Here is a 27,100-nt window from a genome sequence, read left to right on the forward strand (position 1 = left end):
TCTCCTGAGGCTTCGCAGAAAGACTTTTCTCTCCGTTAAATCAAGAGGTCCTCAAAATGTGGAGACCCGGACTTCCCTGGTGACGCAGTGGTTAAGAATTCGCCTGCCAATGCAGGGGACACGGGTTCGAGCCCTTGTCTGGGAAGATTCCACATGCCGCGGAGCAAAAAGCCCGTGTGCCACAACTACTGAGCCTGCCCTCTAGAGCCCGCAAGCCACAACTACTGAAGCCCACGCGCCTAGAGGCCGTGCTCTGCAACAAGAGAAGCCACTGCAATGAAAGGGCCGCACACCGCAACGAAGAGTAGCTGCCGCTCACCGCAACCAGAGAAAGCCCATGCGCAGCAACCAAGACCCAACTCAGCCAAAAAAAAAAATGAAAAGAAAAAGAAAAAAAAAAAATGTGGAGACCCCGGCCTCCTGTCCCCTTCTTTGCTTTAGAGGCTGTCGTCTGAGGTCATGATGCTTGGGGTTACGACAGCCCTATTTTAATTCTGGGCAGAGACTTTACTAACCTGAAGGCTGAGAAGGAGGCAAATAGCCTGAGCCGCTGAACCAGTCCCAGAAGCTCTTGTTAAGTAAACAGTAAATGTCCTCAGAACGTTGTTATTTATGCAGAAGAATCCCCAGCAGAGCCAAGCTCATGCAGTCAACTGTAATATAAGTTCAACTGTATCAGTTTCCCGAGGCAGCTGTAGCTAATTACCACAAATATAGTGACTTACAAATTTACTCTCTTATAGTTCTAGAGGGCAGAAGTTGGAAATAAGTCTTATGGGACTAAAATCAAGGTGTCTTGGGGCTGGTTCCTTCTGAAGGTTCCAGGAGAGAATCTGTTCCTTGCCTCTTGCAGCTTGTAGAGGCTACCTGCATTCCTTGGCTGCATCAATCTAATCTCTGCACCCTTCCTCACACTGCCTTCTCCCTCTTACAGGGACCCATTGATTACGCTGGGCCCACCGGATAATCTAGGATCATCTCCCCAACTCAAGATCCTTAGCTTGATCACATCTGCAAAGTCCTTTTTTACCCTGTAAGGAAATGTTGACAAAATCTGTGGATTAGGATATGAGCATCTTTAGAGGGTCATCATTCAGCCTACCAAAACAAAGATACTGTGCCGCTAACCTACCGGTAGTGTGAACCTTGCCAAATCTCTTTCCCGTTCTGTGCCTCAGTTTCCCCATCTGTAATTAAAGGTTCTCTTCCTTCATTTACCATCTCTAGGCAGGTGGTCTCAATAGCTCACACCTCTTCTCTGGGTTCCAGACCCCTGGACCTAGTTAGGGACGGTTAGTTAGGCTTTCTGACATTTCCACTAGGACGTTCCAAATGCAGCTCAACTCAGCCTAAGACGCTACCCATGATCTCCTGCCCCCTGTCCCATTCATGCTCCTCTCCTGTGTTTGTCTTCTCAGAGAATGGCACCTTCACCCATCTATTTGCCTAAGTCAGAAATATCCTCTTCCTCATTTCCATCATGTTATCCATTACACATGCCTATTGATTTCACTTCCTATGTGTGATGTGTTTAGAAAACACCGGCCGCCAATTCTCCAACTGGGTGGCCAGCAATTCAATTCAACTCAGATACTAACTACCCAGAGTTGGCACCGACCCTCTGGGTTAAGGGCTCAGTCTCACAAGACTGTCCCCACTTCAGATGCCAGTTGCAAGTCCTGAGTCACCCATATTTCCGACCCACTGGCTATGAAATGGGGGTTCCCATAACCCCCTCCTTGGGTCTGATAATTTACAAGCACAGCTTCACAGCACTCAGGAAAACACTTTATTTGCATTTACAGTTTATGATAAAGGATAAAACTCAGGAATAACCAAATGGAAGAGATACATAGGACAAGGCATGGGGAGAGGGGTGTGGACCTGCCCTGCCCTCTCCTGGGACACCACCCTCCCAGCACTTCGACGTGATCATTGACCAGACGCTCTTGAACATCTTTGTTTAAGAGTGTTTATAACCCAGCTGCACACTCCCCTCCCCAAATTCCCAGAGGTCAGAAGATGGGGCTAAGTTTCCACCCTCTAATCCTGTTTGGTTTTTCTGGTGACCAGCCTGCATCCTGAGGCCCTCTGGGGACCCCACCCTAAGTCACCTCATTAGCATAAAATCGGGTGCACTCAAAAGGAGATTCTTATGAATAGCACAACACTCCCAAGAGCTACTGGGTCTCTGGGCCAGTAACGGGAGACAAAGACAAAATACACTTTTTATTATGTCACGCTCTGTATCACCCACACTGGTCCCTCCACCTTCGCCACCACCTCCCTTGTCCAGGCTGGCTCCACCTCTCACCTGGACCTTTGCATCAACCTCCTGATTGGGCTCCAGGCATCCCACTGACATTGCTCAAGTCCACCCTCTATAGCAGCAGCTGGAGTGGGCTTCTCAGACTGCAAATCAGATCAAAGCCATTCCCATTTTTTTCCCTCAGTAGTCGATGCCATGTAACGATATTTCATGGACAGCAGTCAGCCCCTTCCAGAGGAAATCTCCAGGCAGCCCTTCCTGACTCCTGGTTTTCACAGTCAGGTGCCATCAGGGCCTTTCTGGGCTGAATCTCACAGGACTGGGGTCTGACATTGGGGGTGGGGGAGGGGAAAGCCAGGGAAGACCCTTCAGTTGGTGTGGGGAGAATGATGTTCGTGGTGGGAATGGTAGGGTTATGATACATTTCCTAAACCCACTGTACCTAAAAGATTCTCTTTTGTAGACTTTGCAAGGTGCAAGTTGAAAGTCCTTATCTCAGAGTAAAGCAGTGGCCCAGGTCAAGAACCTCCCCAGAGGGAGAAGATCACACTGGGTTCTTGGTTAGTTATTTACACACCAACTCCTAAGAGTCATTGGTTGGAAGGTGGTGGTGGTGGTTGGTGGGGTTTTTAATTCTCAGTGATTTCCAGCCAGCTGTGTGTGTGTGTGTGTGTGTGGCACTGCCATCGTCTCCATCTGCAGAGGGCGGTTGGTGACCCTCCCGGGGTCTTAAAGGCAGCAAGTGGAGGGGCTGGTGGGTTGACTAGCCGTCTGGTTCCAGAGTCAGGCTCCTCCCCATGGTGATGCCTGGGTTTCCTCATGCTCATAAAAAGAAACAAGTCAATTATGCACGGTGGGTCCTGGCATGTCCACTCATCATGGCCCTTCCTGAATTCCCTTATTACCCATTTTACAGATGGAAAAACCAAGGCACACAGAGGTTAGCAATTTCTCAGCTTGAAAGTGGCCGAGCCAGGACCCAGCCCAGGCCGCTGGCTCAGGCCCACACTGTAACCACCTGTAATCGCTCCTCAGTAATGAGCGCTTTGAAGAAAGGTGAATCACTTGCCTTGGCCGTGCCTCAGTTTCCTCATTTGCGAAGTTGGGCTCTAGTAATCCTGTCCTACTGACTCACCAGGAGTGGTGAGGGAAGGGATCAGGGCCAAGGCTCCCAGAAACTTCCATCAGGAAGGAGCCCTGGCCTGGGAGGAAGCAGGAATTTCAGCTTTCTGGGAAAGCCCGAGGCAAACGTGGACAAGTTGTTTGCTCTACGTGATACAGAAATTTGGGTTATGTTCTGATGAGGTAGGACAGGCCTGAAGGGTTTTGGACGGAGGATTTGACGATGGCTCCCTCTGGCTGTGGGCAGAGGGTTAACTGTACAGAGCAGGCGTGGAAGCCGGGACCAGTGAGGAGGCACCTGTAGTAGTTCAGTGAGAGATGCCAGATGTTTGGACCATGGTGTTTGCGGTGGATGTGGCTGGACCGCTGGAAGTGGAGTTGCCATTTACTGTGATGAGGAAGACTATGGGAGCGGTAGCCTTTGGGGGGAGATGGAGCTTCCCGAAACCTGCGGTGGCGTTTCGTGGTCCTGATGCTGAGTGCTGTCTCCGCCCTTGGTTCCCATGGTCGCTTTCCATCTGCACGGTGGGTCCTGGCATGTCCACTCATGATGGCCCTTCCTGAATTCCCAGCTCCAAGGTTGCCCAGGGAGCCCAGCCTGGACTGCATCCTGGAAGTCGAGGTTTATTCCTGATAAGGATGAACAGCCCTCACAATTAGCGAGCGGATGAATTGTTGAAACTCATTGGTGGTCCCAAATCCCTTGGGCCCATTGCGGAGCTTTATCTCTGTAGCCACCTGTCCAGATGTGTTTGTCAGAATGTGCTGCATCTGTTAAAGGGAGTGTGAACTTTAAAGAGGGATATTTGCTGGAAGGAGAGTCCTGCATCTTCAAATGCTATCACCTGGGATAAAAGAGGGAGGGGCTTTTGTAGACGTGTAGCTTATCACATTAAATAAAAAATCTTAATATCCATTGCTATTGGATAAATCTTGCTGTACAATCTGAAAGAGCAGTTTATGTGACAATGATGTGTTTCTTTGTGACAGTGACATGTTTCTTTAAAAACAAAAACAAGGAAACTCATTTACCTAGCTTTTAAAATAAAAATGGAAATGCCCGTCTTCTAATTATTCGTTTGTGCAATAAAATCTACAAAGCACCTACTAAGTATAGGGCCCTGGTTAAGGAGGAGAGGGATGAATCAGATTTTGTTCTCAGGGAGCCCCTGGCTGGTGGGGGACATGAACATGGACGTAAATAGCACACAGGGTACAGTGGGTTAGTGCAGTGAAGGGTCCTGAGGTTCACAGCAGCGAGGGATTGCTGGGGGCAGGGGCTCAGAGAAGCCTTTTTGGAGGGGATGGTGTGTCCATTAGCTTGCTTTTGGTGGCAAGTAAGAGCAACTCGTAATGAACCTGACTCACATGGTGAGGGAGTTCATTACCTCCCACGACAGAGACCAGCCACCAGGTAGACTTCAGTGTGCGTAGATTCAGCAGCTGTGCAGTTCCCCAGGGATCCAGGATGATCTGGCCTCCCTCCAACCTGCAGGGAACCCGGGCCAGGCTCTTGGGAGGCCTCCCTCAGCTCAGGTTTCATGGCAGCCCTGGGAACATGCAGTGGGGGAGAGATGTGACACTCTCCCTGCGGCACCGCAGCCTCTTCGGGTCTCTCACAGCCCCCTGTCACTCGCCCTGGGTCGAAGAGCGTCTCCTGCTGTGAATCCCCTCCCGGGAATCTCCTTCCAGATGTCCCTCTTGTCTCGTGGGGTGGTGGTCACTGGCTCCCATGGATGTTTCCAGAACTCTCTTTAGAATGAAGGGGTTAACAACACTTCTAGCTTTGGGACTTCAGCCAAAATTCCAAGTCCTTCAGGAAAGTCTCCTTCAAAGTCCACTGGAGGAGAGAAGTACTTTTTCTTGGAAAGAGGATTTGGGAGCAATATTGGTGTCTGCCAAGGCCCCCTCTTCCACCCACAAGGACACAGTCAGTGCTCGGCCGGCGGTCCAGGGTCAGTGCTGCGGGCCGGGACTCCTGCTCTGTAGCCCTGCAGCCACGGGCCCCAGGGGGTGTCAACCCTGCCCAGCCTGACTCTGCCCCTGTGACCTGAGGCTCCCGATGGGGCCGTGTGGCTGCGTCCAGGTGAGGATTAAGCGAGTTAACGCACAGGAGCGCTCAGGACCCAGGCCCCATGCCGTAAGTGCCTGTGAGGTCAGCCCACTGTCGTCAGCGGATCGCTAATCAGGCTCACAGATGAGTCTGGTCAAGAGGCTGCCCCGGAATCAGGGCTTTGGGTTTAGGAAGAGAGATTTCTGTAGGGATGCTTGGAGATTTAGCCTGTAATTGGTGGCTTTGCTTCCAATAGCTCTCGAGAGACAAGCCAGAAAAGGTTGCTTATCCTTAAGCCGAGAGCAGAAAGGGCTGTGGGGAGGAACGGCGGGCTGGCTCCCCGGGGTGCACCCACCCTGAGCTGCTGCCAGGCGGCCAGACGCAGACGCACCTTCCAAAGCTCTGGCCTCGCGGCCCGCTGCTCTCTGTCCTCCTGCTTCTTAATTAAAAAAAAAAAATCCCAACGCCTCCATTACTACAGACTCCCCGACTCTCTGCTGTGGGCTAATCTTCAGGACAAGGCATTGACTTTCCCAGGCTTTCCTCCTCAGCGTACCCTCTTTTATGTTGAGACCAGGAAGAAACATATGCCCCCGCTCAGTGCTGGAAAATGCATCCCTCACCAGGAAGAAACATATGCCCCCGCTCAGTGCTGGAAAATGCATCCCTCACTCATTCTTAAATCTCTCCTTCCCTCCCTTTTCTGGCTAAATGTCTAGATTTGTGTTCTCTTTCCCTCTCAGGGCTGGCAGATGTTTAAGTACCTGCAGGCTGTAAAGCAGGTTGTAAACACAAGGTGATGTTGTTATTTATGACCTGCCATTATAATAACGGCACACTGCTCCCTCCCCTCGACCTGGGCCACTGTGATTCATCATTGGTCCATAAATGTTACTGAGCACTTACAGGGTGCTGGGGATCCAGTGGTGACCAGTGTCCCTGTCCTCCTGGAACTTATATTTGAATGGGGGAGATAAAGAGTAAATGTGTGAACGAAGTAAGTGCAGGGTGGTGTCAGATCATGATGAGTCCCATGAAGGAAAGGAGGGCTGACGTGACACGTGGGAGGGGTGGCCGACTTTGGACTGGGTAGTTGGGAGGTCTTTTGAGGAGGGGCCACTTAACCTGCATTGTCTGATGAGAAGGAGGCAGCTGAGGGCAGGCATATTTAGGGAAGGTCTCTCCTGGTGTTGGGACCTGAAGTGGGACAAGCCTGAGGGATGTGGTACGCAGCAGTGATGGGCAGGACAGCTGGGGTGCGGGGAGCGTGGGCAGAGACGGGATGTGAGAGGAGACAGCCCCATGCGAGGGGGCAATGGAGGGTTTTACTTAGAGAGCAGCCGTGATCTGATTCAGGCATTGAAAGGGTCCCTTCCACTGCCCCCCTATGGGGGAGGGGTTGCTCGTGAGCAGGAGGGGAGGCAGGGCCATCAAGGATCAGCGGACGCTGGGAAGGTGAATGAGAAATCACGTGCTCTGCAAACTGTAGAGTGCCGCCATCTGAGGGACGATGGGCTAGCACCTGTCGTGGGCTCAGTGACGTCTGAGGCTGTTGATGGTGATGGCGATGAGGGGGGTGACCTCAGAGCATCCTTCTCAGCCTGCGATTCTACAGGATAAAGGTGTGAACCAGGGGATGGAACTGGTCCCAGCAAAAAACCACATGGAGCTGATAAGGCCAGGAATGAAGGTCACCAGAGTGTCATCAAATGCAGTTGTGATGATGATGGTGATGGTGAAGATGATGTCATCTAGAATTTTAAGCCCTGTGTCCTATGGGCAGGCCCTGCTGAGCACTTCATTGCTACTTTCTGCTCTAATCTGTCCCATGATCCTATGCAACAGGGACTCTCATTATCCTCGTTTTTCAGGTGAGGAAACTGAGGCACAGAGAGGTTACATAACTTGCCCGAGGTCACACAGCTAGTTAAGTGGTGGGCTGGGATTTGGACCCAGAGAATCCTCCTCCAGAGGCCGTGCTCTCAGGAAGCTAACTGTTGTGATGTGCTGTCTTCCTGCACAGAGGACACTCAGGAACGGTTTCACTCTGTGACCTTCTTAGGTCACATTTCTTGGCATTCCAACATCTGGCCTCCAAAAAGGCAACATGGAAATACTTCACCCAGGTGTTTCCTCTTTTCCAGACTCCATGCACCCCTTCTGTGACCTCCCGCTCTCTGCCCCTGTCTCATCCACCGCCCCTGCTAAGAACAGGCAAACCCTGAGTCCCCAGTGCCTGCACAGCGGGGCTGCAGAGCCGGCGGGCGGGGTCTGGGCCCTCGCCTCCAGGGGAGAATGAGCAGGGTCCGTAGCTTTATGACCCGAGATGGACTGCACTCAAGTTCATGCTACACGCTGGGACCCACCTGCAGCGGGGAGAGCGAGGGGCTTTGAGCTGTTATTCCTGGATTGAGAGGTTTCTCATCTCTCTCGTGAGACCGTAAAACCAGAGATGACAGCAACGATGGCCCCTCCCAGGGGGCCAGAGAGTAGCTGAACCTGAGCCCCATTCTGTGCCGTGGAGACAGACCCACCCCCACCGGGCTGGAGCAGCTTCCTAAGGCTTGTCCTGGACCTGTTCACAGCAGTGCCTGCCAGGGACAGGAGGAGCTTGGAGGTGATTCAGTCCCGGAGCAGTAAAGATGGAAACACAGTTTCCAGGGACCAGGCGATTAAATATTCACACCAGGTGAACTCTGCATCTGAGCTGAGCAGAATCCTGCCATCTGGACATTGCAGGCTGCTGGTGCAGTGTCTACAGGGCACAGCAAACCCTTCTGATCACACGGAGCCCAGTAGCGGCTCCCTGAGACTGAGCTGGCAGAAGAATTGGGTCTTCCTTGAAATTCTGAGAAATTTATAACTGTGCAGCCTCCCTTCTGCTGCATTCACAATGTCATACATCCTGGGTCAGACCCTCAGAAGCCCACGTCCTGTGCTGAGACTCTTCTGGCTTCGGGGCTTCACTGCACACAGGGGCCTGGTGGGCCAGTGGGGGAGTTTTCTTGGCCTGGGGCATCTCCCCGGGTGCTGGGAGGGGCTCATCTAAGGGGAACTTGGGGCCCTGGAGCCATGGGTCCCTCTCTCAGGCTGCAGCCAACACTGGGTTTCCCTGCAGATCTGGAGGAAGGTTCCTTATCGTAAAGGCCACACCTGTTCCTCCAACTCCCACGCCCTTTCTTAGTGCCTGGTGGGTTCTGGTCTCCCAGAAGCTGGTGTTTTCCTTTACTAAAATCACTGGATCATGGCATTGTTTGTTCATTTGCTTTTGGGGAAGAGGATATTGAACCCCCCATTAGAATTTTAGCTCCAGGAGGGAAGGGATTTTGTTCATTGTTGTATCCAGGGCAGTGTCTGGCTCAGTATGTGTTTGTTGGGATGTTAAATTAATAAATGAATGAGAGGACTTCCCTGGTGGTGCAGTGGTTAAGAATCCGCCTGCCAATGCAGGGGACATGGGTTCGAGCCCTGGTCCGGGAAGATCCCACATGCCGCGGAGGAGCTAAGCCCGAGCGCCACAACTACTGAGTCTGTGCTCTAGAGCCCGCGAGCCACAACTACTGAGGCTGCATGCCACAACTACTGAAGCCCGTGCGCCTACAGCCTGTGCTCCGCAACAAGAGAAGCCACTGCACTGAGAAGTCCGCACACCGCAAGGAAGAGTAGCCCCTGCTCGCCGCAACTAGAGAAAGCCCGCGCGCAGCAACAAAGACCCAATGCAGTCAAAAAAAAAAAAAAAAACCAAAAGAACCATAACAAAACAAAAAAAATAAATGAATGAGGGATCCTGTCTGTCCCTTTCAACCCAGCACCTAGCAGAGAGCCTGGCACGCAGGAGGACTCAATAAATATTTGCCAGATAAATAAGTGAATGAATGAATGAAATTTCTCAATCCCCTCTCCCCCCTCCCCCCACACCTCTATCGCCTTCAGGACCCCCTCCCCATCTCATTCCAACATCCCTGTTTCCTGGCCTTCATCGTGGATTTGGGGCCCCCGTGCACTGCCAGGGCCCTGCTTTAACTGCCTCCCTCCTGCCTGGATGCCAAATGACTCTCAGCCTCGGCAGCCGATCGCTGATGCCCCCAGCTCCGCAGGCCACCTCCACGTGCGAGGCTGACCCAGGAGCACTGTCCTCCCACCATCACTCACCCCCCGCTGAGCCCGTGGGGTTGCAGAACCTCTTCTGATTGGCCCGCTGCCATGGGTCTTACTCCCGTAAACAAGTTCCCGCACAGACAGACCTGGTTCCCTGAGTCCGGGAGTCAGTCATCTACTTGCACCAGTGCTAAAATCGTCGTTATTTCCCCAAACTCAGCTGCACCTGTGGAGATGAAAACACAAGACAGCCTATTTTTAGCAGGTGACAGAGGGCACACAGGGAACTATAATTAGCATCTCGTTCAAAGGGTGGAGTTTCCAACTCAGTGCAGAGTGACTGCCCTGTGTGTCCCCTCAGCTCAGCATCCGTCTCTGGTGTCTGATGTGGGGTGGAGCCAGCTGCATGGAGGGAAGACCTGGACTCCCCTGGAGTCCCACCAAAGGGGCAAAGTCCTTTGCGGGAGGTGCTCCCCATGCTCGCTCCCCACCTTTCCCCTTCTGGCCTGTCATTTGCACAAGGCTTGATTCTGCCCAGATCTGAGTGCTGTCCTCTTGCAGGGACGACCCAGCCAAGCCAGTGTGATCAAGATGCCTTGTCACATTGGTGTCGGGCTTGAGGGTCATCTGTCCCCCTGGTGGGGGACAGGGCAGGTGTTGCTGAGCTGTGGCAGAGGTTTCAGGGTGTCCCCACCACCCAGTATCCCTCTCTCATGTTTCTCACAAAAGCAGGGAACCTGGCTGCCTAGAAGAATGACTACATTTCCCAGACTCCCTTGTTATCAGAAGTGCCCAGTGGGGTGTGAGCATCGTCTCTCTTTCTCTTTCCATTGGCTGGGAGGGAACAGGGATGCAGGGTTAAAAGACAGAAGGACACTCAGTTTCCTTATTTGTGCAATTGATAGGTAATTGTATTGACTTTCTCTGATTTCTATAAATAAGGAATTTTTTCATTTGCCAAAAGATGGAAAACCCAACTGCAAGGCCAAGGCAAAAAGGGATTTTTTTTTGGCTTAGGCACGTGGATGTTTCCAGAAAGGGCTGCCTCAGGCATGACTTAGGAAGAAGTGGAGACCAAAGGGAGGCATTCTTTAACAAGATAAACATTTATTTCATCTCGCTTTTGTATAACCCCAGGTGAAATAATGGTCACACTGACACAGACAGGCTCGACCTTGGTAAAGCTCAAGGAACACACCAGATTGGTGGGGAGGCGGGCAGTGTGGTCAGAGCACCCGAGGCTCTGAAAACTTGTGGGTTACAGGAACTCCCCCTGTCTCTTTGTTCTGGGCCTGGGGACCCAGCTTGTCTTAAGCTGCGCCTGTTGTTTTCACAGCAACTTTGTTAAGGTCACAAACAATTCTGCCTTGAAAGGACCACAGAATCTCATTGTAACCCAGGTGTTGGCTGGTACATGTGCTCAAATCTTGCACCTACGGGAAGTCCAAAATGGGCACTTTTTACTGGGGACTCTGGAGCAACACAGAGCACAGTGATTTGGTGATTTTATCAATGGATGCCCTGGTCCCTTGGCCATTTCTGCCAAATCCAGCATCAGGATGTGTTGCTTAGCAACCGAATTTCCTTCTACCTTCTCCAGCCCGATATCACCTCTGTATCTCCACTTATGTCTGAGTAGTTATTTTTTTGTGGTCTTTTTCCTATTTGGGGCCTACATTTTCCAAGCCCAAGTGGCTTCTCAGTATAATTTCCTCACAATTATGGAAGTTCCTCTAGTGTGAGTAACTCTCATCCCAGCTGAGAAGAGAGGTGTTTTCTCCCCATTGACACTCACTCATGGCCACTTCCTGACTGTCTGCTCTATTCCAGATATTGGGCCTGTGCCTTTTCCTTATGATCTCATTATTCTGCACCTGAGCTCCATGAGGTGGAGACTGTTTTCCCATTTTACAGACGAAGAAACTGAGGATGGTTCAGGAGAAAGGCCTTGATGGTAAGCGGGGGAATTGGGGTTTGCCTGGTGCTGTCTCACCCTACAGCCCAAGCTCCTAACCGTTGCTCACTGGTCACCCAATTTAAATCATCCCCAGGCCACGTCTCCACTTTGCCACACCCACACATCACCAGGACAATCCCTCACTCCAGGGGCGGGCACATGTGCTCTGTGAAGAGTCAGAGAGTAACTCTCTTAGGCTTTGTGGGGCACCTGCTTTCTGTGGCGGCTTCTTCACTCTGCTCAGTCGGAGACAACATGTAAATGAATCAGCATGGCAGTGTTCCAGTAAAACTTGATTTACAAAAACAGGTAGTTGGCCTGAAGTTTGCTGAATATTCACTCAGTATTTTTCTTTAAATAAACCCATGTTTGTTTTCACTAAAAGACTTTTATTTGAGAGGGAAACCATATCGCTGGTGTAAATGGAAAACCAGCATGTCTTGCTGCAAGAGGATGGTAACCATAGAAATAAAAACAATACACCTAAACAGAGGGGCTGCATTCTGCACTAAACTGGGGCCTGTTCTTTCTTTGTTTCAAAGGATGATGAGCGAGGCCTAGAGAGGTGCTAAAGGCATATTAGCACCAAATCAAGATGTTGTCTTTGAGGTAATTGGAAGAGGTGAGGAAGAATCATTACAGGGTGCAATGTTTGTGTCGTGATATGACCTCATGCATTGCGCTTTGTGAAGCTCTGAAGCCAGAGAAGGGAGCTGGGAGGGTGGGAAGCTTTGCTTTCACATTGGAGCAGTGAGTCGGGAAACCCTATGCAGGCAGTGGGGGGGGGGGGGGATGCAGGACTTACAGGACAAAGGACTGTGGATGTGGCCTCAGTGCTGGCTCCCTCAGAGCTCTGTGGGGCGGCCGTGGTCCTAGCCAGAGCCGACACCTGCAGGTAGCTATCAGCTCCGGCTCCAAGGGCAGGCTGATGGTGGCTTCTCAAGCTTTTTTGTGTCAGGAACTTCCACTACAATATCAAGAAATGATTAACCTTGATTCCCCTTTTCCCTCTCATTCTTCCACTTCTTTATCTTTTTTCTTTATCTTGCTTACTTTCTCTGATATTTGTATATTTACACACACACACACACACACACACACACACACATGCATTTTGTCTCCTAAAAAAAAATCACATATTCTAGTTACCTTTTATTTCCAGCAACTACTTCCTCATCCTCTTCCAAGAACAGCCAAACAAAGAATTAATTTAGATTTTTCTGCAATGTCAGGGCCTCTCATGAAATTACTCCCGCTCTCTTGTGGAAGCCCTGGTAAATTAGTTTAATGATCCCCTCCTCCTTACATCCTTGAAAGCTGCCTCATGTGTTTGCTGGCACGGGGCACTCCTAATTCTGTTGGTAGTTTTGGGTGTCCTTACATTGCCCGGAACGCAAACCCTCATCTCCGCCTTGCGCCCCCTCCCCCTCTTGGCTCTGCTGGGAGCGGCCCCTCCCTGGTCTCCCGGTTTTTTCTGCACTTCTTTGCTCCCTGAAATCCCCATGTTTTCTTCCCAAGGCATCTTAGATTTGATGAAATTCTCAAGTACTTCAGGTAATAATAACTGTAGCGAAGAGGAAAAAACAGCAAGGTGTATTTCCCAGGGGACAGTAGAGGTGAGGTGGGGACCGTCCACCTGACACTGGGACTCCAATGCCTGTCCCAATGGTTTGGTCATTAGGATGATAGAAAGTTCTGAAAGTGTGTCCTGGATTCTGGCAGCCTTAAAATGCATTTCCATCCCAGATTCCTGGGAGAACGTTATGGAGATGTTCCCAGCGAAATGATGAAAATTGAGTTGTTTTATGTCAGTAACACATGAGTGTGACCATGACTGACGAAGCAGGGGCTGACTGGCTTCCTTTCCTCGGGGGCGCTGAGGGTGTAAGTCCTAAGTGGGTTAGCAGGTTATGGGGTCAGGGACCACCCGGCCCCTGTGGGTGGGGCTAGGCTGTTGGCCACCCTTCTCCTCCTCAGGGAAGACCTCTGGGGGGCGTCCGCTGGGCACGGTCCCCAGGGGCCCAGGGATTAGCTGGCCAGCGGGAGCAGGGACATCCCAGAGCACGAATTGCTGCAGGGAGGAGGCGGGACGTTTCTCACTGCCCTTTTCCAGCTGGCCGCAGCGGACTCCTCTTTAGTGGGTGGAAGATGGATGATTTCGTTATTTGTGGCCCTCTCCATCCATCTGGGAGTTTGGGCTAAAGCGAGCACTTTCCCCGCGTTGCGCCTTTGCTCACTGTTATTCATCACGTTTAACCCTTCGTTCACCTCCAGGAGCCGGGCCCTGGGGCGGAGCAGCTGTCCCTGGCTTGACAGTTTTTACTCTTCAGGGGCTGCGGGGAGGGGACCGGGCACAGGAAGGGACAAGGCTGGGAGGGAGGGTCCCGCTCCAGGTGGGCTGGGGCAACTGAAGCTTCGACAAAGGCAAGAGAACGGCCGGCCCGATGAAGGGACATTACAGGAGGGACCCTCGTGGGGCCTCAAAGCCCGGCCCATTGCCAAGAAAATCCCTCATGGGAGGAGGAGGCGGAATGCAGAAAAGAAAAGAAATAGCCAGAGTTCTCTGCCAAGGGAGTGTCGCAGCTTTTAATTCAAGATGAAATGTGTTCCTGTTTGTGTACAACTAATTTTCCTCCCAAATGAAGGGTTTTGTCTATCACTCGACTGTTTCAATAGCAACTGAGTCTCCCTCACTGTAATTAAGCTAGCATGTGCCTCTCTCGTTTGGGAAGCAGGCTGTTTGTGTTAACATGTTGGGGAAGCAAGCAGGCTTGAGTTGCTGCCTGGGTCCAAGAAGGAAAAAGCAACAGAGTCAAAGAAAACACCTCCAAATAGAGACTTGGCTCCAGACGCGATGACGTCATCTGGAAAAATGAGCAGGTTCCCCTGAATGAAGGGGCCCCGGAACCTTGCTCTGGTTAGAGCAACTGTGAAAGGAGAGGGGAGGTTGCACCCAGAGGTTGTGCGAATGGGATCAAAACTCACATGTCTACAGAGGGCGCCTCCTAGAGAGGAGGTGTGTGTGAGGAAAGCTGGTTGAGTGTGTTTTTTCCACACAGTTGTATTCTGTTTGCATAGTAAATAAATGCTCTCATTTTTCTTGAAAAACTTGGCTCTCTTGATTCATCTTTTGTTCTATTGTTTTTAGCAGAGAGATGGGTAAAGAGGTTTGTTTACAAAAAGAAGCCCAGCAGTCAGAGAGATGATAAACAGTAATGACCATCAGGGCCAACAGAGGGTGTTAAGCACTGTGTCAGGTTCAGCCTCACACCCAGCCCAGTGAGGGCAGCCGTGACTTGCTCAGGTCATGAGTTGCCTGATGGAAGGTACATCCAACCTGCCATGGCTTTGATTTTTCAGAGGAAGTTGGAAATCTAGATTTTTATGTGAAACCTTCTCTATTTTTTTCCAGCTTTATTGAGGTACAATTGACAGCTAATATTGTAAGATATTTAAAGTGTACGACGTGATGATCTGATATATTGAAACATACATTATGGAATCTTCTCATTTTTAATGTTAAAAACCAATTGCACACACCAGCGAGTTGAGGGCTGGTCACAGCACATCTCCTGGCTGGATGTGGTCTCAGGTCTGTTACTTGCCATCTGGGGTACACTGTTAACCTTTACATTTTTTTTTTCTTTATAAATATTTTATTTATCTTAATTTTAACTTTGGCTGCATTGGGTCCTCGTTGCTGCGCGTGGGCTTTCTCTAGTTGCATCGAGCAGGGGCTACTCTTCGTTGTGGTGCGCAGGCTTCTCATTGCGGTGGCTTCTCTTGTTGCGGAGCACGGGCTCTAGGTGCATGGGCTTCAGTAGTTGTGGCACTTGGGCTCAGTAGGTGTGGCTCACGGGCTCTAGAGCGCAGGCTCAGTAGTTGTGGCACGCGGGCTTAGTTGCTCTGCGGCATGTGGGATCTTCCCGGACCAGGGATTGAACCTGTGTCCCCTGCATTGGCAGGCGGATTCTTAACCACTGTGCCACCAGGGAAGCCCTAACCTTTACATTTTAAGCAGCAAAATTTGCTTCTTAACTTTGGTGAATGATTCATTTCGTCTGTCTCAGACTCAATTTTTCCACCCACAAAATCAGCTCCTTCTATTTCTGCCATGGGTTATGTTTAAAGGCTCTAAACCTGATTCCTTTATTCTCCTCTAGGTTTGGTTTGTATGGGAAATATCTCAACAGCCCCAATCAGAATGTCGGTAAGGTCTTTATCCAGTGTCCGTGGGCTCTGAATTAGGAGTTAGTTTTGGCTGCTGTGATAGAGACCTTGGCTTATACAAGATAGGCGTTTATTTCTCACTCGCGAACATGAGCTGGTGTGGCAGTTCTGGCCCATGAAGCTGTCAGGGGCCCAGACTCCCTCTATCTTTTTGCTCCACTATGCTAAAACCACTGGCTTGATCCACTTGGGCCAGATGCCCCACAGTTGTCTGCATTTGAACACTGAGAAGAGAGAAAAGGAGAGGAATAGGGCACACGCTTCCTTCCCTTCATTGGCACAGCCTGGCAGGGGTACTCCTTACCTGTGTTCACATTCCACTGGCCGGTACTTACCTGGCCACAAATCACTGCAAGGGAGGCTTGAAACTGTAGTCCTAATTCTGTGCTGATAAATGTGCCTGCTGAACCACAGGGGTTCTGTTACTAAAGGAAGAAGGGGTGTACAGATGATGAGGGACAGTTAGTTACTGCAAGCAGACAGGTAGCCAACTCAGAGTAAAAACAAGCAAACAGAATCCTACTATCTCAACTGAGATTCTCAGCTAGCTTTCAGTTTTACTCCTGACAGATGGAGATTACTTGGTTTTCAACCTCTTTAACAAATTGTGACGCAAAGTTGTTTTTTTTTTTTCTTCAAATTAATGCTACAATATTATGTCCCAAACCTCAGTAACTTTTGTTTTTCCTTCATCATCTTGGACACATTTGTGTATCAACTGAATTATTATTTGCTTTTTAAAATATTCTAAATAGACTCAGTATTTTTTCCAAATACGTTTATTTTAAAAAGAAATTTTGCTGAATGATAATGAAAATACAACATCAAAATTTGAGGGATGCAGTCAGAACAGTGCAAAGAGGAGAATTTATAGCTTTAAATGCATATGTTAAAAAAGAAAAAAGATAAAAAATCAATGACCTAAGATTCCACCTTAAGACACTAGAAAAAAAAGATGAAAGCAATCACCAGATAAGTTGAATTAAGAAAAGATAAGGAACTAAAGCAAATGAAATAGAAAACAGAAGTCAATAGATAAAATTAACAAAGCTAAAAGTTAGTTCTTTAAAAAGATCACAGAATTGATAAACCCATAACTAACATTTTTCTGCATCTTGATTTTATCACTCAATTCCTGGTAAATACTTCAAGTCACCTTCTATAGCTCTAAATTAAAGTAATTCATTACTTTAAAATTAAATACTTCAAGTCACCATCTATAGCTCTAAATTAAAGTAATTCTTTACAGCGGCTGTGCAATATTCCACCGATATACTCGTAAAGTACTTAGCCACTCCATTAGTAAAGGGAATTAATTCTTTTCCGGTTCCAGGCCACTAAAAACAACACTGTAGTGACATCCTTGTGTGTATTGGTACAAGATATAAGTACTTTTACTTCTATGGGATGTATTTCCAACAATTTGTGAGCTTAGAAGAGGTGCCTTCTTCCATGGATTGTCTATTTATAGCCATTGCCTTTTTTTCTTATCAATTTGTAAGAGTTCTTTGTATATTGAACTATATTAAATGAATTCTTCATCTATTATTGACTTACAAATACTTTTACAGACATATATACTTTGTTTATGTAATCATTTTATGTACAAAAGTTCCAAATTTTAATATTTTCAATATGTCTTTTTTCCCCCTTTTGTGCTTTCAGGATTATCTATCTTGGTTTGTAACGTCTCGCCAGCCTCTCTAAATCATAGTTGCAATATCCTAGATTTTCTTGCAAAATTTTTAAACAAGGCATAAGATGCCTCCTTCACGTTCTGTCTTAGGTGCAGGGAGCTTTCTTGTCCATGGTCATGCCCTTCCTGGAGAGCCCACTCCTGGTGACTGAACGAGGCAGGGGTATAAAGCCTGGACATTTGGCCCCAACGTGGGCTGACCCTTACAAGCTCCAGAGCTCCCCACAGGGTTTGCTGAGTTTTTGTCCGGCCTGCATCAAAGATCAAACTCTCCCCTGCCTGGCCTTCTTCCCCCACTTCCCTTCACAAGTGTTGATCCCCCAAAATATCTTGAACTGAAAACTCCAGTCTCTGCCACTGGGGACTCCCACCCGAGGCAAGAGCAATGAGAAATGGGTTGGTGTGAGGATGTAGTGGGGAATGACTGTGGTTCAGCTCTAATTGCACCATCTCCATCTGGTTCTCCGTTTTCATTGGGAAGCTCACACGTTTCCTCAGTTGGAGGGGTTCCAAGTTGACAAAAATATACTTTGTCATATTCAGGGGGTTGTGATGTGATCTGATTTGTCTGAGACATCAGGAATAGCCTGGTATTCTTATTTTAAAATAGCTATTTCTACGTGGGACCAGACCTCTTCTCTCTCGGCCACGTTCACATGCTCAGCTTTGCTCTGGATCCCTCCCCGTCTAACAGTCATCGGGTTTCCTCACACCCCAGGTGGCCCCCAGCTCCGGGGTGACAGCTTCCCCTTCCCGGGGGCGCTCCGGCTCACTTCAGCTCCTCTCCTCCTCTCACGCCCGCCAGCCGCTCTCTCTGCCCACACGTCCACCCTGCTGTCCACATGGATCCGAATCCGTCCACTTGGCCCGCCTGCCCTGCTCCCTGCCCCCTAGATCCCTGACCGTCATCTCTTTGAGGATTGTCGTACAGAGTCCTCCCTGGTCTCCCTGCTGGGCCCTCGCCCCCTGCAGTCTGTTCTCCACCTTTGATCAGAGCGAACCTGTTAGAGGGACATCAGGGCACCCCAGTCCCTTGCGCGGGGCCCGCCGTCTCCCCGCCTCGCTCCGTGCCGAAGCCCTTTCCATGGTGGGCGAGGCCCACCTCACTCCGGCTCCCTGCGCCCCAGTCTCTCTCCCGCTTGTCTTCCACGCTCCCTCTGCTCCTGTGGCACAGGCTTCCTGCCCTTCCCAGGAGGAGCCGCGGGGTCTTCGTATTTGCTCTGCACTCCCCACTCTTTCCCCCAGACGCCCACCCGCCTCGATCCCTCACCTCCTGAGCCCTTGCTCCAATGTCGCCTTCGCCCTGCTCTCTGTACAACCACAGCCCCTCCCTCCAGGACCACCCCTACCCCCTCCCAGCTCCATCTTTCACAGGACACTCACTGCCATCTGACTGCTTTATGCTTTCCATCTGACTTAATGCTGGATTCTTCCAGAAGCTGACCCTGAGCCTGGGTGTGATCAGCAGAATCAGGAGGCGATGCCAGGGATCCTGAGCTGGAGACGGAAGCAGGATGACCACGCTGACCCTGCTGGGATCCTGAGCAGGTGACCGGGGAGGGGACGGAAGGAGGATGACCACCCTGACCCTGCTGGGAGCCTGGGCAGGTGACCGGGGAGAGGACGGAAGCAGGATGACCACCCTGACCCTGCTGGGAGCCTGAGCAGGTGACCGGGGAGGGGACGGAAGGAGGATGACCACGCTGACCCTGCTGGGAGCCTGAGCAGGTGACCGGGGAGGGGATGGAAGGAGGATGACCACCCTGACCCTGCTGGGATCCTGGGCAGGTGACCGGGGAGGGAACGGAAGGAGGATGACCACGCTGACCATGCTGGGAGCCTGAGCAGGTGACCGGGGAGGGGACGGAAGCAGGATGACCACGCTGACCCTGCTGGGAGCCTGAGCAGGTGACCGGGGAGGGGACGGAAGGAGGATGACCACGCTGACCCTGCTGGGAGCCTGAGCAGGTGACCGGGGAGGGGACGGAAGGAGGATGACCACCCTGACCCTGCTGGGAGCCTGAGCAGGAGACCGGGGAGGGGACGGAAGGAGGATGACCACCCTGACCCTGCTGGGAGCCTGAGCAGGTGACCGGGGAGGGGACGGAAGGAGGATGACCACCCTGACCCTGCTGGGAGCCTGAGCAGGTGACCACCGTGGGATGCCAGGCTCAGTCCTGCTGGCTGCCCCGGTAGATGGATTGGAACAGGCCTCAGAGGGGATGCGCTGAGGGTGACGCAGCCGGGGACTGCTGCACCAGCTGCCTTCTGCATCCGCTGCAGGCTGCTTCCCAGGATGTCAGCTCCCAGCCACGTGGGCCCCTGCAGCTGGAGGCCTCAGAGGGAGAGGCTCAGGGGCAGTAAGAAGCCACCGCGGGGCAAAAATGGGGAGGAACGAGGGAACCTGCAGCACCACTGTGTGCTGCGCTCACTGTCTTGGGCTGTCACTCGTTGTTGACTGTCTCCCTCTGTAGATCATGAGCTCCTGGAGCTGGGGTCTTTATCTGTTCTGTTCTCTGCTGCATCTCCAGGGACCTCAGCTGTGCCTGGCACATAGTTGATCCTCTTGACATATGTGCAGAATGAATGAGTGAAGGCTCAGAGATCTGCCTCTTAGGCTGTAGAGCAGGAGATTGAGAATCTTTAAAAATCCCCAATTCTAGACTGAATGATCTGACTCTGTCATTTTGCAGACCTTACTCCCGTTGCTTTCTTGGCTGGTTCTGAGGCTGCTGCCATTTCTGGCCAAGTCTGCTTTCTCAACAGCAGCGGCGTTGCAGAGGGGCTCGGACCCACTGATAAAAGCTCCTGTTCCAGCGGGTGCTTGGCTGATGCCCTTTGATGATGTCACAGCCACAGATCCTGATGGCAGCCGTGATGGTAAAAGTCCCAATTACCCCAGCCATCTCGCTTGGTGGGGTGACCAAGAGCCCACAAATTGCTCCTGAGTGCGCCTCTCTAGTGACAGATTATTCTGAAACTAGCCCATCTGGTTTGATCCGGAGAAGAAAACAACAAATATATGTATTTTTCTTTCTTCCTTTTGGTGAAGAAGTTGCAGTCATCTAGAAATCATTTCAAGGTCATCCAAATGCCTGAGACCCCGCGGACGCAGACTCCTGAGAATCGTCTCCATCCTTGAAGGACAAGGTTCCATCCCTGCATCTCCAGCACCAGCACAGGGCCTGGCACGAGGCAGAGCTCAAAGCAGGGAGTGTCTGTTGACGGCCCAGGTGAGGTCAGACAGGAGCCGGCCCACTGGCCTGTAGGACGTCCCACAGAATGGGTGAGTGTGACTGTTTCCCGATAGATTAAGGCTGAGATTTCTGCAGAGGGAGGCTCTGCCGAGCCCATTTCAGGGAGGGAGGCTCATAATGTCCGTTCATCTATCATTGGGATGTCAGGTTTGAGTCCTTGGTTAAGACGGTGTTCACCAGATGTCTCTGTTGTAAAGGATCCTTTTCCCCTTTGTAATTGCTAAGTAACATACAGGGTGATACTTTGGGATCTTGTGTTCCCCAAAGTGGTTTCCCCCAATGGTTTTGGTGCCCACTGATGGTCTGCACCTGAGTCAATTATTACATTTTTCTAATTCTGTCGTTCCTTACACATATCAGCTGGCATTATTCAGAAAGAATTGTCCCTGGCCTCAATCATCTTTTAATATCACTGTGAACTCATAGATTTTTAGAAAAATATTCAGTGTGTTCCTATCCATTTCCATACATTTTTTTATGCTCAAATATTTTTACATTGTCCAGGGGAAGCCTTTTGTCATAGCTTCTGACCTGTTCCCATCATCTCTGAGCACTTCCTGGATTCATGGTACAAAGCGACTGTCTGGACTCTTCAAAAAAGTCAACATTATACGAGACCAAATGATGGCACACTGTTCCATATTAAAGAGAATGAAAGAATCGTGACAACCAAATGCAGTGCGTGATCCTGAAATGAAAAAAACCCCACTAAATTTGGACTGTCAGATTATATTACTGTGTCAACATTAACTGTCTTGAGTGTGCAAATGGTATTGATATTATGTAAGATAATGTCTTTTTCCTTAGGAGATACACACTGCAGTGTTTAGAAATGAAATATGATCTCTGCACCATTGTCTCAGATCATTTAGCCAGAAAAGGAAAACTACACACACACACACACACACACACACACACACACACACACACACACACAAGCATACACACACTATAAATAATGCCCACGGAGAGAGATGACCCACACGTGGCCTGGTATTGCCAGCTGGTGAATCTAGGTGAAGATTCTGTGAATGTTCACTGTATTACTCTAAACTTTTCTATAGGTTTGACATTAAAAAAAATAAGTTGGGAGAAAGAAAATAAAACATAGCAAAAGAAAAAAATTCAGAAGGGTTGGAATTGTGGTCAAGACTGTGGGCAGCTGGACTTTGAGCCCCCGTGTCCTAGGCTGAGGCTGATGCTATGACATGAGGAACTGGCCAGTTTTTTTTTTTAACCTCCCAAGGATAACATCTAGTCTAGACAGATTTGAAGAACAATTCTCTCTCTTATTCAAGAGAAAGAGCTAATGAGGAAAACAGGGAGGGAGTGAAGCACTAAAGGCAGGAATTTGTTAATCAAACGTCTGTGCAGGCTCTCGTGTTAGTTCATTCCTCCTACATTATTTATGTAACTCCAATGAGAACCTTTAAAAGACCAGAGAATCAAGACGTAGAGAAGTCAGAAGGCTGTTTCCTAGTAAAAACCCATCATCTCAGATAAAGGTGCCAGTGAAGAAGTGTAATTAAACCAACTGGTCATAAGGAGAAAGGATCAAAAGCTAACCTGAACACAGAGATTTTTAAAATTCCGACTGCAGTTTATCTGTTTTTCAAAGAAATCTTTGTAGCAGGAAGGGTTGAGTCCTTTGGGCTGGAACATGGGTGGAGACACCCGGACCTCTCACCTAGGCTGAACCTTGGCCCCCAAGGGTGAGTCTGGGAAAGCCGATAACGTCTCCTGGGCTTGATACACGGTTTGTAATCAGGTAGCTCCTCCCCTTTGCTTCACAGCAGGAAAGGAAGCCAGTGGGGACGTGGCCTGCTGGGGTGAGCCCATGGGTGGGCAGTGGGTCTGGTTTGGGTGGCCTCCGGACCCCTGCCCAGTGCTGCATGGGATTCAAAACTCCACGAGCAGAAACTAAGGGGCTTCCTCCTCCATTTGAAAAGCTCCGAAGACTGTTAGGACTCACGCAGGTCTCTGCTTCCTACTGTATTACAGTGTAGTGGCTGGTGCATGAGAATTAGGCTGTTTTTTTTGGGTGAACGGTGGGGATATGCTCCACCCTTCCCCGGCCCTGCCTCCGCTCCAGGCCACCCGCAGCTGCAGAAGGAAAGGACACGCTCGCCAGCGTAACCAGCATCCTGTGAAGACACTCTGATTGCGCTCCGGGAGAGAGAGAAGCAAATTAGCCAATCACAGCAGCTCTGCTAACGACTTCACATTCACGCAATTCGCTGTCTGCTTCCCACGTGGACAAAGAAACTGAGAAAGGGACCAAATCAACATCTCAGAAGAAAAAATATCTTTGATGAGCGAATTAAAACGAAAGATCTCTTGATTATTGAAAGCATATGAGGTGATTCTCACTCCAAGGTCAAAATCCAACGGCACCTTCGCAAACCAAAGTTTCTATCATTCCGTCAGGAAAACATTCAGGGCATATGACATGTCAGGTGTGACATGAAAAAATCTGTGGAAAGTAGAACAAGGAGGATCTTAATCAAATAGTCAGATGCGGCAGATCTGACCCCTCTGTCCACACCTCCTGGCGTCTGGCGTCTCTTGAGATCCAGGTGACAACCGTCCGGGGAGGAGATGGACGCCGTGTGTGAAAGCAGACTGAGCAGGCAGAGCCGGTTTGCAGGCTGTTGAAGCATCACAAGGTGGTGGGTCCGACTATGTGTTTTTTTTTTAAATAAATTTATTTATTTACTTTTGGCTGCTTTGGTTCTTTGTTGCTGTGCGGGCTTTCTCTAGTTGCGGCGAGCGGGGGCTACTCTTCCTTGCGGTGCACGGGCTTCTCATTGCAGTGGCTTCTCTTGTTGCGGAGCACGGGTTCCAGGCGCATGGGCTTCAGTAGTTGTGGCATGTGGGCTCAGTAGTTGTGGCTCGTGGGCTCTAGAGCGCAGGCTCAGTAGTTGTGGCGCACGGACCTAGTTGCTCCGCGGCACGTGGGATCTTCCCGGACCCGGGCTCGAACCCGTGTCCCCTGCATTGGCAGGCGGATTTGTAACCACTGTGCCACCAGGGAAGTCCGCCGACTGTGTTTTTGAAGCTCCTTTCTGAGGTTATGTCGTCTTGAGTGGCTCCTGTCCTCCCCTCCCCCCAGCATAGTCGTGGACTGGGAGGAGTGACTGACCACTGGCTACACTGGGGACCAGAAGAGGTTTGGCCTCTGGGGTGGGGTGAACAGTCCAGGGAGCTGGTGGGGTGTGTGGGCAGTCTCCCTGCTGGCTCAGGTGCGGTTACCTGGTGCTCCCTGGGAACGTGACACTTAGGGCGCACTGCCACCGACAGCTTGGGGGGCAGGTGACCAGAGGCGCCCCACCCCCACCTGCTTCTCTGCCACGGTGATGACACGGCATGGGTTGGGATCTGTTGCTTGAATTGGAGTGAGGTACTGACTCTTCACTCTCGTCTGTTTTTTGTGTGTGCTAGGCCCTCAGAGGATAGGCCTATTTATTAAAAACTAGCACCGCCTTTTCTCGATTGATAGGTGAATTCAACTAGAGTCATAGGTCTGAGATCTTTGAACAGCTTAGCGTCTGATTGCTCCTGAGGTAAATCGTTTCAGCACCCGGGACAGCTCCTGATACATAGTGAGCCCTCAATGCATATCCGTGTACGGACTGAATGTATGTCCTAGAACAAGGCCATGGGTTGCTTAGCAGACAGACATTGAGGAGCAGAATTTAGTTTCATTTTTTCTAGAAAAAGCCTTTAGTTTAGAAGAGGTGGTTGAGAGCAGGAACTCTGACAGTGCCAATTACTAGCTGGGCAACCTTCCTGTGCCTTAGTGTCCTTATCTGTAAAATGGAGGTAATAGTAACAGTATCCATGATACGGAGGACTGAGCAATTTAATATGTGTAGGGTACTGAGAACAGCACTTGCCGAAAGTAAATCCCAGGTACCTGTTGGTTAAATCACAAAATATTTGCCGTGAAGCTTTGGTACCCAATTTAATTGGATTTGTGTCAAATGGCTTTTTATCTGTTTCAATTGTCCTCGGATAATAAAGACCTCATGTCATTACATGTGGTCTTTGCAGGGAAGGAAACGCACCGTGGTGTCATGAGAGGAGCTTCGGGGGAACTGACCTGGTCCCTGGACCAGGATGTGGGGATGATGAGAGTCACAGAAGAATCCCTCAAGGAGGTGACACTTCATCTGAGACATGACAGGTGAGCTGCAGGTAACTAGGTGAGGAATTGGGGTGGTGGTGGGGAAACATTCCAGGAAGAAGGAACAGCATGTGCAAAGGCCCTGAGGTGCTAGGAACCTGGTATGTCCAAGGCTGGGACCCAGTGAACACAGAGGTGAGTGGTGGGAGGTGGGACTGGTGAGGGGCAGGGGCCTGGGAGTTTGGGCTCCATCCTAAGGGCTGTGGGCAGCTTCTGGAAGGTTTGAAACAGGGGTGTGACTGGGGTCATATTTGCCTCTTCGGATGTTTCCAGTTGTAACGGGAAGTTCTCCTTGTCTAGGGCTGTTCTTTTCCACCTCATTCCCCACCACAGCCTGCTTCATAGCTCAGAACCTGGGTGGGATGGCAGACCTCAGTTTTAGGGCCTTGGTCACAACTCAGGAGAAAATCAGAGAGATGGTCAGGAAATATGCAGAAAGGAGCTCTGGCGTGGCCAGCAGGGATCTCAGAGTCAGTCAGCAATGTATCTTGTTCCGGGACTGAGCCTGATGCAGGGCTTTGAGGAGAAGCCTCAGGACCACCTGGAATCACAGGGACCATGGTTGGGGGGACCGGCGAAAGGGTCAGAATGGAAGCCCCCAGCTTTGGGAGTGTCGGCTGGCGAGCACCAGAGGGCCGGGAGGTTTAGATCCCACTAAGCTGCATATCTGCGTGGGGAGCGGGGAGACACAGGTGCATCTCTGTGCAAATACCTTCAGTGCCCATGGTTTACATCCCTGCAAATTGTAAAATTATTAGAATTCCTCGAGCGGATAAACCCAAGCCTCTCTGTTTCATCTGTGCTTATTGTGGGCTGGATTAACTATTTCATTAATTAACACAAGTAGCATTTGGAGTAAAAAAATAGAGAATTAACTAAAAATAGGTGAAGCAGTGGAATTCCATCACAAGGACGTTTATGAATAATTAACAGGCCGACGCAGGGCTATTTGTCAGCGACACCCTCCCCCTCAGCCTGTCGCTTTTCCCTTCATGGCACAGGCAAGACTTTGTTTTCTAGCATGAAGAGTCTCTTAATTAAATCTCATTTGTCAAGAAGGCGAGATGTATTTGTGTTTCCTCCGGCTCCCATTGTTATAAACTTTGCAGTGTTTTTTCTGAAAAATGCTCCTTTTCGGCTTGAAAGAGCTGAGTTGTTGCTTTTTCTCTCTTCCACTGTAAAGAGGAAAAGCTACAAGTTCTTTGTCAGGCAATCAGTTATCCTCCTTAAAGGATCCCTGAAGTCATCATCTGAAAATTACGGCTTCTGAAAAATAATAAAATGCCCACTTTAACATATTGTCACGTCAGAGTGATTTTGCCTCCCCCTCAGAGTCATAAAGCCTGTCAATTGCCTGTGTTAAGGACCTCTGGCTCTAGATGTGGTCACTTCTGCCTGTCACTTCTGGGGTTTCGATGTTGATGCTGTATCTCTCTTAGCTTCTCAGAAGCCCTGTAATGACGCCTCAATTAGTAATGTATCCTTCCCTTTCTCCATCTCACTCTAGTTGCTCCAATTTTTGTCTCTCGACAATACTGCCACCATGCGTGTCATCTGAACCTGTGTGTGGAGTAGGCAGGTCTCGAGTTCAAGATCCCTGGCGGGTAAACAACAATTGAAACAATTTCAAGTTCATGGACATCCCCTGCAATCAACATCAACTACTCCATCAAGAAAACAAGACCTTGGTATTGTTGGTGAGTAACAGATAATTTATGAGCTTGTCAGCATAATCCATGGTCCCTGATCTGTATCAATATGAAATAAGAAAGCATTTAAGAGGTGTCAGGAAAACATGGCATGCCCCCCCCACCTCCTCCTCCCATTTGACATCGATTCATTCATGTATGAAACTGAGTCTTTGTGATGGTGAAGCATTAAAGATCCTGTGTAGTCAATTTAATTTCATGGAACCAGAGAGTAGAAACAGGTTATTAAATGTCCCCTACTTTGCCTTCCTTCCAACGGGCAGAAGAAAACAAACAGAAGGCTTAGAGGCAAATGTGGATTTATGTCCAAGGATTCATGAAAGCAGCATAGACTGAGAAAGGGAAAGCAGTGTAGATGTCCCAGATAATTCAGGTTAAAAAGACTTTTATTGGAAGCATCATAGTCATCCAGACACAGCTTGTATCAATGGATTCTGCCATAGTTTATCCATCCTTTCTTCTTGTGGAAGAACCTCAGGGTTCATGCCAACATTCAGTGGAAATGTGGAAGCATCATTGAAAT

The 27,100-nt window shown here is 49.8% G+C and overlaps 3 long non-coding RNA genes across 3 annotated transcripts in view; all 3 read left to right on the forward strand.

Moving 5' to 3' along the window:
* Positions 1-19,814, forward strand: part of LOC118880591 — a 56,364-nt gene extending 36,550 nt beyond the window's left edge. Inside the window, exon 4 of the long non-coding RNA XR_005016342.1 lies at positions 18,862-19,814. This is a non-coding gene — a long non-coding RNA (uncharacterized LOC118880591). The remainder of the gene's footprint in view (positions 1-18,861) is intronic.
* Positions 19,815-20,125: 311 nt separating this feature from the next.
* LOC118880590 lies at positions 20,126-21,296 on the forward strand. The gene is made up of 3 exons (XR_005016341.1): positions 20,126-20,305; positions 20,478-20,711; positions 21,187-21,296. It is a non-coding gene; the product is annotated as an uncharacterized LOC118880590 (long non-coding RNA).
* Positions 21,297-22,825: 1,529 nt separating this feature from the next.
* Positions 22,826-26,559, forward strand: LOC118880592. Its single transcript, XR_005016343.1, has 3 exons — positions 22,826-23,351; positions 24,736-24,868; positions 26,376-26,559. It is a non-coding gene; the product is annotated as an uncharacterized LOC118880592 (long non-coding RNA).
* The last annotated feature ends 541 nt before the right edge of the window (positions 26,560-27,100 follow it).

This window comes from Balaenoptera musculus, chromosome 15, assembly GCF_009873245.2.
Source record: "Balaenoptera musculus isolate JJ_BM4_2016_0621 chromosome 15, mBalMus1.pri.v3, whole genome shotgun sequence".
NCBI classification, from domain to species: Eukaryota; Metazoa; Chordata; class Mammalia; order Artiodactyla; family Balaenopteridae; genus Balaenoptera; species Balaenoptera musculus.